This window comes from Zingiber officinale, chromosome 1A, assembly GCF_018446385.1.
Source record: "Zingiber officinale cultivar Zhangliang chromosome 1A, Zo_v1.1, whole genome shotgun sequence".
Classification (NCBI taxonomy): domain Eukaryota; kingdom Viridiplantae; phylum Streptophyta; class Magnoliopsida; order Zingiberales; family Zingiberaceae; genus Zingiber; species Zingiber officinale.
This window is the reverse complement of record NC_055987.1, coordinates 12,609,227-12,618,550: the sequence shown is the minus strand read 5'-3', so window position 1 is coordinate 12,618,550 and position 9,324 is coordinate 12,609,227. Positions and strand designations below refer to the sequence as shown.

General features: G+C 35.2%; 1 long non-coding RNA gene across 1 annotated transcript; it reads right to left on the bottom strand.

Moving 5' to 3' along the window:
• Positions 1-342: 342 nt before the first annotated feature.
• LOC122000045 lies at positions 343-1,602 on the bottom strand. The gene is made up of 4 exons (XR_006116905.1): positions 1,151-1,602; positions 950-1,044; positions 665-731; positions 343-389 (listed from the first exon to the last, which is right to left on the bottom strand). It is a non-coding gene; the product is annotated as an uncharacterized LOC122000045 (long non-coding RNA).
• Between the last annotated feature and the right edge of the window lie 7,722 nt (positions 1,603-9,324).

Here is a 9,324-nt window from a genome sequence, read left to right as displayed (position 1 = left end):
AAATGGTGCATGGCACTAACCACAAGAATATCCTGACCTAATCCACATGTATATAAAAATGCATCAAAGGTCAACGAATCCAAAACAATCCAAAGGTATACAGAAGGTATAAAACCTAGGTCCTGAACATGGTCAAGCATGGCATATCACTACCCCTATAAGCATGTATAAACAGGTAAAATATACCTGAGATGCAAAACCAATCAATCAATCAAGCATGTAAGATTTGGGTAGTGATTAACCGAAACATATAAGAAACACAATTAATGCAACATGTTAATTTAATTACTAAGCATATCAAATGACATAAGTCAAAAGTACCCGCCTCCAATAGGAAAAGTCCAATCAGTCTAAATCCGACGTCGAGATACTCGTCTCGCGTCAAGGTCCTGTATATCAAACATAATGTCTAGTTTAGCTATTTCTATAATACCACAATTAGCCAAACTACATTCTAATCCAATTAAAGAAATTTAAATTGGATCCAACTAATCCTTCCAACAAAATTAATGAACCCTAATTAAATAAAATCAGTGGGTCCACCAGGGTTAGTTCCTTAACCCTAATCATAACATGAGATTAAAAATCTAAAGCTAATCCAATCTACCAATCTCCAACATAAACCTAATCAATATACACGAAGCTCAAAAACCCTAAACCTTACCTCAAATTTTTCCGATGCCTCAGTGCTGCTCAAATCCTGAAGAACTTACTGTCGAGACCCGGAGAAGCTGCTGTGGGAAAACAGTGACAAGTAACATAGTTATCAACCAACAAATTCAGCACAAGATCCAAATCAAAAATCCAAATACCCCTTTTTGCCTTACCTAACTCACTACACCCCATTGGGACCAAAAATGAGGTAAATAGGGGAGATCACAAATCAGATTCGAGATTCAACCACAGTACAGAATTAAATCACTATAATCTCAATACCAACCATACTTACCTCCAAGATCCGGCTAAAACACAACTCGGTATTGTCTTCGGCACTACCAAGCAGAGACACAAGAAGAACTCGTCACTGCTTGCTCCTGTCTGATACTAAACCCAAACAGATACGCACCGGCAAGAGACCCAAAACCAGATACACTATCCTGATCAAAAACAGAAATTCAAACCAAGAATCCAACAAGGGTAGGCTGCTCACCTCACTACTATTTTGTTCGGATCCAACAGCAAGAGAAAACCTAGGGCACAACGCAAGAAAACCAGAAGAAGGCGAGGCTAGGGCTCGGCTCTGCCCCTGGTCGAAGATGTGCGCTGGTGAGGAAAGAAATGAGGGGATCGCAAGTCCGACAGGAGAAGTCGGCCGGAGAAGTAGGACTGAGGAGAACAGCTCGACCGGCGGCGACGCGACAGCAACACACCGAGAGGGAGAGGTCAGGTTGTGCCAGGAGATGCCGAGCACTGCTGGGCGCTAGGGCTTTTTGGACCGGCGGCGCTGGGTGGAGTGGCGTCGACTTCTTCCCTTGGTCACGGATTAGGCACGAGGGAGAGAGGAAAACCGTCGGGGTCGCCGGTTAGAGCTCCGGCGGTTAGGGCTCGGAGATGCCTGGCGCGCGGCGAGGCTCGAGCACTCGGGTTCGGCGAGGAAGAGAGAATGGCGGAAAGAAAATAAAGAAAAGGCAAAATAAATAAAGAAAAGGAATTAAGAAATTCAACTTTTCCTCATTTAAATGGGGTAGCCTAAACAGACTTTTCCCCGACCCTATTTTTATCCCCGTTAACTCGTTCATACGAGCTCCGAAAAATTCCCGAAAAATTTCCAAAAATTCCGGAAAAATTCTCTTATTAATATTCGCCTATTTTCCAGTATTTTACAGATAGGGATATTAAGAAGCTAAGTGAAAAGGAATTGAGAATTTTTAGGGATAAATGATGATTAATTTATACAAAGAAAAGGAACTATGCAGAAAATCAGAAATATGCACCTTGCTATGCTACATGGAGTTTTAAGCCATTTGTTCACTAAAAAATTGAAAGTTAGCTGTTGATTTGAGTGTTGATAGATGCTAATTTTGCTTCTCCACAGTTGACATGATTTTTAGATTGAGAATTAGATACAAATTGGCACCAATTCTGCAAAACACAAACTGAAAACTATAGAATTTGTGAGGTTATTTAGAATTTAGATTTGAACTAAATGAGGATTAGGTGTTGAAAAGGAGAAGCTGAATTCTGAAAATAGAAGTACATTCAATCAAGATTGGAAATGCAGAATTTGATGCCATGGGCCGAAAGTCATCATCACATAGCATTCTAATTCCATGTCTTCCACCTTTACTTGAAACTTTATTTTCCTTATTGCTTTTCAAACACTAATTCTTTCATTTGCATATGATATTTCTTTCCTTTACAATTGTCATATACCTTTATAATGGTGCATCTTGATATCTGTGATGGTGGTAAAAATTAGATGAGAAGCAAGCATATGGTAGTGCTTTTACCATGAGTAGCTTGAGTGATCTCTACCATTGCATGAAATTGAGATTAGGATGAGAGCCACTCAAAAATTACCTTGTGAGAATTAGTTGTTTTATTATTATCATTTTATTCATGATGGATGAAATCATTATGTGGTTAACCAAGCTAAGAATGGAGTACATGAATGCTGGAGTTTTTGAAACTTAATAATTTTAGGTAACTTTCTTTTGCAATCTTCTAAATTTGATTGAGAATGGTTGGGGGGGGGGGGGTACAATCTTAGTTGTTTCCTTTAGTTTTGTTTACTTGCATGAGGTGTGCAAGAATAAGTGTGGGGGATTTGATAAGCATTGATTAGATATATTATTTTTGGGTTGATATGTGGTGTTTTCTATACATTTGCATGTTTTAATTTATAATTTTTATCATGTTTACAAAGCAAGGACCGTTATGAGCTTAATGATGGTTTTTCTCTTAATTCATTATTTATTCCTCATAATTTGAATATGGTCGTGTAGGATGTTAAAATTGATACATGATTTGATTGAAGTCAAGCCAATTCAAGAGAAAGCAACCCAATCCAAAAGAAGTCTTCATCCAACCAAGTAAAGGAGCGAACCCATTGTGTTCAATCCAAGTTCAATCCTCTCACCAAAACCCCCCACTGGACCGTACCCAAGTTAGACCCCAAAACAAAACTAAACCGAACCCAATATAAAACCCAAAACCTAGCACGGTGAACAGTGGCTTACGTTTCTATTCATCGTGTCGTTTCTCCAATACACGATCGCAACACCCCTTCCTTCCTACCAGATCTGCATTTTGTTCATCTTCATCAGCATTGAAGTCTTCAGCAACTAGTGATCAACTTCCCATCATCTGGAATCATCGGCGAGCGTTCTCTTCGGCGTCATTCTATTTCTACGGTTTCTACTTCTGCCTCTAATCGAAGGCGTTCCTTCAAGCTAGTGGGGCCATTGCACACCAATAAACATTGTGTTGGATCGAGAAGCGCTAGAGGGGGGGTGAATAGCGTTCGTGGCTATTTCGTTCGATTATCGGAAAACTATCGGAGTTAAAACGTGCAGCGGAATAAGCGGAAATAAAATAAAGAGACAACACAAAGAGATTTACTTCGTTCGGAGCCTAAGGCGACTCCTACTCGAAGGCCCGCGATCCTTGATCGCTTTCCGTGGGCAACAACTATAAGCACGATAAAAATATTACAGACTAATTACAATTCAAAGCAGTAAACAGATTATACCGACAACAAAAACTAAATCTGAAGCTCTGGGTTGTCGGGGTGTCGTTGCAGCACTTTTTGGATCGAGTCGTTAGCAGCTTGTTGCAGAGAGATTGCTTAGAAGATTGTTGTTTTTGAAGCTGCACCTCGACCCTTCTTTTATATGAAGTTCCGGGCGCCTGGATCCCTTCTGGGCGCCTGGAGTGTGACGTGGCCAACCAACCAGGATGCTCCACATGGCGAAGTCGCGGCAGGGATAAAGTTTGGTCCCGGGCGCCTGGACTTGTTCCGGGCACCCGGACAGCCTTTTTCCAGCAGGTTCCTCACCTACAAACAAAGGTTAGTCCGAGCAAAAACCCCTGCAAGACAGTGTTAGAATAAGATAAAACATTGTAAAGAAGAATTGACAGTCTTCGGACTATCCGAGTCTGACTTCGGATTTCCTGCCGGAAATCCTAGGTCGACCCGACGCCTACTGTTCCCTCTACGGGGAACGCGTCCTCACCTACTCCACTCAGGAGATTTACCTGTTGCCAGTCGATCCTCCAGATTGACTAGACTTTTGCTTCCCGCTAGTCCAGACTTTCACCTGGTTCGCGACACCAGGACTTTCCACCTAGGGTTACCACCCCCTAGGACTTTTGTCTGAAGCCATCGACCTGCCAAGACTTTCCGCATAGGGTTACCACCCCCTATAACCTAGGGTTACCACCCCCTAGGGTTTTCCCTTTGCCTAACCGTAGCTAGGGATTTTCTCCACCTAGGGTTACCACCCCCTAGGACCTAGGGTTACCACCCCCTAGGACCTAGGGTTACCACCCCCTAGGGTTTTCACCTGCCTAACCGCAGTTAGGACTTTCCTGAAATACTCATTCAACATGTTAGATAACAGAGAATCTTAACTTTGAATCCCTTTGCCATTATCAAAACTTAGGTTCGATCGCCGGATGCTTCCTGCACCAACAATCTCCCCCTTTTTGATTATGACAACAAAAATTCAAAGTTAAGAAAATAATGCCATTAAAAGATAAGCATGAAAATACAAGCATAATGATAGTTAAGTGCAGAGCTAAATTAAGTGCAGAGCTCCCCCTTAATATAAAGACTCCCCCTTAATATAAAGCTCACTTTTTTAAATTTGAATTTCTTTGAATTTTCTTCTACTCTCCCCCTTTGCCATATATCAAAAATCAGTTGAAAGCAAGTTTTAAGATTTTAAGAAAACAATCTTTTTGAGAGAAGAAAGAAGAAGGCTTGTGAAACTTAGTTAATCGGAATATTTTTAACTTAGAAAAGTATTTTAGCATTTAGAGTTAAAATTTATAAGGGGGCTAAGTTTGAGAAAGTTTGAAGGTTGCTATATGAGTCACTTTAGCTAAGCCTTTTGCAAACAATGAATTTTGAGAATGTAGGTTCAGTTTAAAAGGTACTTAGCGTTAAAACTTAATTTTGAAAAGATAGGAGTAAGAATTTGTTAATACAAAGAGGGAGTGACTAAATGTTTAATTTAGGTCATTTATTTTAGCTGGTCTTTAAGTCCAAGCAGGAGGTTAAATAGATTTTAAGTTATCCAGATTATTTTGTTCAGGTATCAGAGCCCTAAAGTATGAGCATGCTCAGACTTCAAATCTCCATTTCCTTCAGGGCTAATTCCATATTCTTGTAAGTCTAGTAAATTTAGGGGAGCAAGATTTTCAAGTTAGTTTTTCAAGTATTTTTTCAAAGGATTTTGAAATTAATTTTCCAAAGATTTTTCAAAGGTTTTTGAATAAGTTTTTCAAATATTTTTCAAAGGATTTTGAAACTAGTTTTTCAAGTATTTTTCAAAGGATTTTGAAACTAGTTTTTCAAGTATTTTTCAAAGGATTTTGAAATAAGTTTTTCAAGTATTTTTCAAAGGATTAAGTTTTTCAAATATTTTTCAAAGGATTTTGTAACTAGTTTTTCAAGTATTTTTCAAAGGATTTTAAAATAAGTTTTTCAAGTATTTTTCAAAGGATTTTGAAATAAGTTTTTCAAATATTTTTCAAAGGTTTTTGAAATAAGTTTTTCAAATATTTTTCAAAGGTTTTTGAAATAAGTTTTTCAAGCATTTTTCAAAGGATTTTGAAATAAGTTTTTCAAATATTTTTCAAAGGATTTTGAAATAAGTTTTTCAAATATTTTTCAAAGATTTTGAAACTAGTTTTTCAAGTATTTTTCAAAGGATTTTGAAACTAATTTTTCAAGTATTTTTCAAAGGATTTTGAAATAAGTTTTTCAAGTATTTTTCAAAGGATTTTGAAATAAGTTTTTAAAATGATTTTGAAATGATTTTTAAAAGATTTTGAAATTAAGTTTAAAATGATTTTTCAAAGATTTTTAAATTAAGTTTAAAATGATTTTGAAATCATTTTTCAAAGATTTTGAAATGATTTTTCAAAGATTTTGAAATTATGTTTTGAAAAAGATTTTAAAATGATTTTTGAAAAGATTTTAAAATGATTTCGAAATGATTTTTCAAAGATTTTGAAATTATGTTTCGAAAATGATTTTAAAATGATTTCGAAATTAAGTTTTGAAAAGATTTTAAAATGTTTTTTGAAAAGAATTTTTAAAAGATTTTGAAATGATTTTGAAATTAAGTTTAAAATGATTTTGAAATGATTTTTCAAAGATTTTGAAATTAAGTTTAAAATGATTTTGAAATGATTTTTCAAAGATTTTGAAATTAAGTTTAAAATGATTTTGAAATGATTTTTCAAAGATTTTGAAATTACGTTTTGAAAAAGATTTTAAAATGATTTTTGAAAAGATTTTAAAATGATTTCGAAAGTTTTTTTTTTCAAATAATTTTGAAATGAAATTTTAAAAGATTTTGAAATTAAGTTTAAAATGATTTTGAAATGATTTTTCAAAGATTTTGAAATTAAGTTTAAAATGATTTTGAAATGATTTTTCAAAGATTTTGAAATTAAGTTTAAAATGATTTTGAATTGATTTTTAAAAGATTTTGAAATTAAGTTTAAAATGATTTTGAAATGATTTTTCAAAGATTTTGAAATTAAGTTTAAAATGATTTTGAAATGATTTTTCAAAAGATTTTGAAATTAAGTTTAAAATGATTTTGAAATGATTTTTCAGAGATTTTGAAATTAAGTTTAAAATGATTTTGAAATGATTTTTAAAAGATTTTGAAATTAAGTTTAAAATGATTTTGAAATGATTTTTCAGAGATTTTGAAATTAAGTTTAAAATGATTTTGAAATGATTTTTCAGAGATTTTGAAATTAAGTTTAAAATGATTTTGAAATGATTTTTCAAAGATTTTGAAATTAAGTTTAAAATGATTTTGAAATTATGTTTTGAAAAAGATTTTAAAATGATTTTTGAAAAGATTTTAAGATGATTTCGAAAGTTTTTTTTTTCAAATAATTTTGAAATGAAGTTTTAAAAGATTTTTTTTTTAAAAAGATTTTTCAAATTGATTAATTGATTATAGAATTATAGTTATGAGTTTAATTTGAATTTTAAATTCCTTAGTCATCTCACCCGATCTAAGTTTTCAATCAGGTAATCCTATAATTTTTGTGAGATGAATTGAGGTTCTATTTAAGGGTTTGGTTTAATTTTGTGTTAGATTTAGATTTAGTTTTGGATTCAACAAGTAAGCATTCTTTGGATAAACTTCTGGGCTATGGTGAGTCACAAGGAACTCATTAAAGTAACCATGCCTTCGAGGTTTTCCAAATAGTCCTACCCACTGAACTTAATGCTAAACCTTGGTCTAACTAGTTATGATCCATTTAAGGGTAGCTTCGGTCAGTTCCACTTGGCCAAATGCACCAGGTCGAAGCCATATCTTCCTAGACATGCGATGCCCAAGCTTCCCTAACGTACTATCATCCAAAAACTTGACCAGTACCATGGGTCAAGTTAAACCTAGCCCATTTATCTAACCTTAATTACCCTGCCGGGTAGTTTACTCTTGTTTACCCATTCCGGGTAGATTAAGTTCGGTTACCCAGTCGGGTAATTTAGTTGGGGGTGCCAGCTATTCTGGATCCTTCTTCTATTGACTTTTGAATTTTTGAATTTTAATTTAATTTTAAATTTTGAATTTGTAATTTGAATTTTGAATTTTGAATTTTTGAAGTTTAATTTAATTTCGAATTTAGAATTTGTAATTTGATTTTTGAATTTTATTTTAATTTCGAATTTTGAATTTGTAATTTGAATTTTGAATTTTGAATTTTAATTTAATTTCGAATTTAGAATTTATAATTTGAATTTTGAATTTAATTTGGTTTGATTAATATCATTTTTCTTTTTGCTCCCCCTGGATCATGGCCTCGATATGGTCTATCGAGGTAGTGTATTTGATCCTTCGGAACCCAGTATTGGCCAAGTCCAACTTGATTGATCAATTTGGACTTGGGGACCCATGCTTGGACTACCTTTATATTATTTCTATTAACTAATGATAAATACGATTTGTATTTCGTTTTAGTCTTAAATCCAAGTCCGGCATTGTTGTAAACGGCTCGCTGTTTTCCAAGAATCAGATCCAGATTCTTGGAACCCAAGGTGAACCGTTCCAACGTGTTCTTGAGTTCTTTAATTTGAGCTTTCAGATTGGAATTTTCTTCCTCAAGTTGTTGGACTTGAGTTGAACTTCCAATTTGAACTGACTCAGTTAAAGAACTCGAGTCAGTCGCTTCCTTAAGGGTTGTTACCTCCTTTTGGAGCGACTTAACCCGTACGTTGGATTTAGCCAATTTTTTAAGCAAGTATGGAATTAAATTTTGCGAGTCATCTAAGTTAATACTAGACATTAAAGCACTTACAGTGGTTTTGGGTCCTTCTGAAACGGATACGGATCCGTGGCTTCGCTTGGACTCGGTGTCTGATTCGCTCTCGATTTCTGAATCGGACTCGAACTCGGACTCTGTTTCAACAACATGTGCTAGTATTGGTAGAGCGAGGAGGCTTGCTTGTTCTTCTTCATCGGATTCAGATTCGTCTGATGACTCGGACCATGTTGCCTTTAACACTTTCTTCATCTTTTTCTTTCTAGCTTCCTCTGTCTTGCTTGTACCTGCAACCAATGTAATACCTTCCTCGACCGAAGTAGTATCATATTGTTCATCTAATTCAAATAAATCGTCTATTAAATTATGCTTACTTACTTCGGTACCTTCGTGCCACAGCTCCCTGGCGCTTGAGAATGGGCCGGCGCGATTCAGCTCCTTATTCGTTAAGCCGCACTGAAGTGTATACGTTGCTTTTGCGTTTGCTTCTACCTTTTTGATAAGGTTCGCGTCCCAATTCTCGAACGGTAGTGGCTTGCCGGCGCCGTTAGTTGGCAGTTGAAGCCCGGTTTTGACGATCATCCAGACTTCAAAGTGAGTCTGGAGATACGCCTCCATCCGACCCTTCCAATCTCCAAAATTATCTCCGGAGAAGAGCGGTGGGCGAGCAGTGTTGTAGTCTTCTTGATGGGTCATCTTAGAAAGACAATCTCGCAAAATAAACACAATAAAACTTGTTCTAAGACTTAGTCTTGGATTAGTAGTGCGGGAGAAAAATAAAAATAGCAATTCAGGAATTTTGAAAAAAAAAAATAAAATATTATTAAAATATTATTAAAAAAATATTTAAAAAATATTACCATA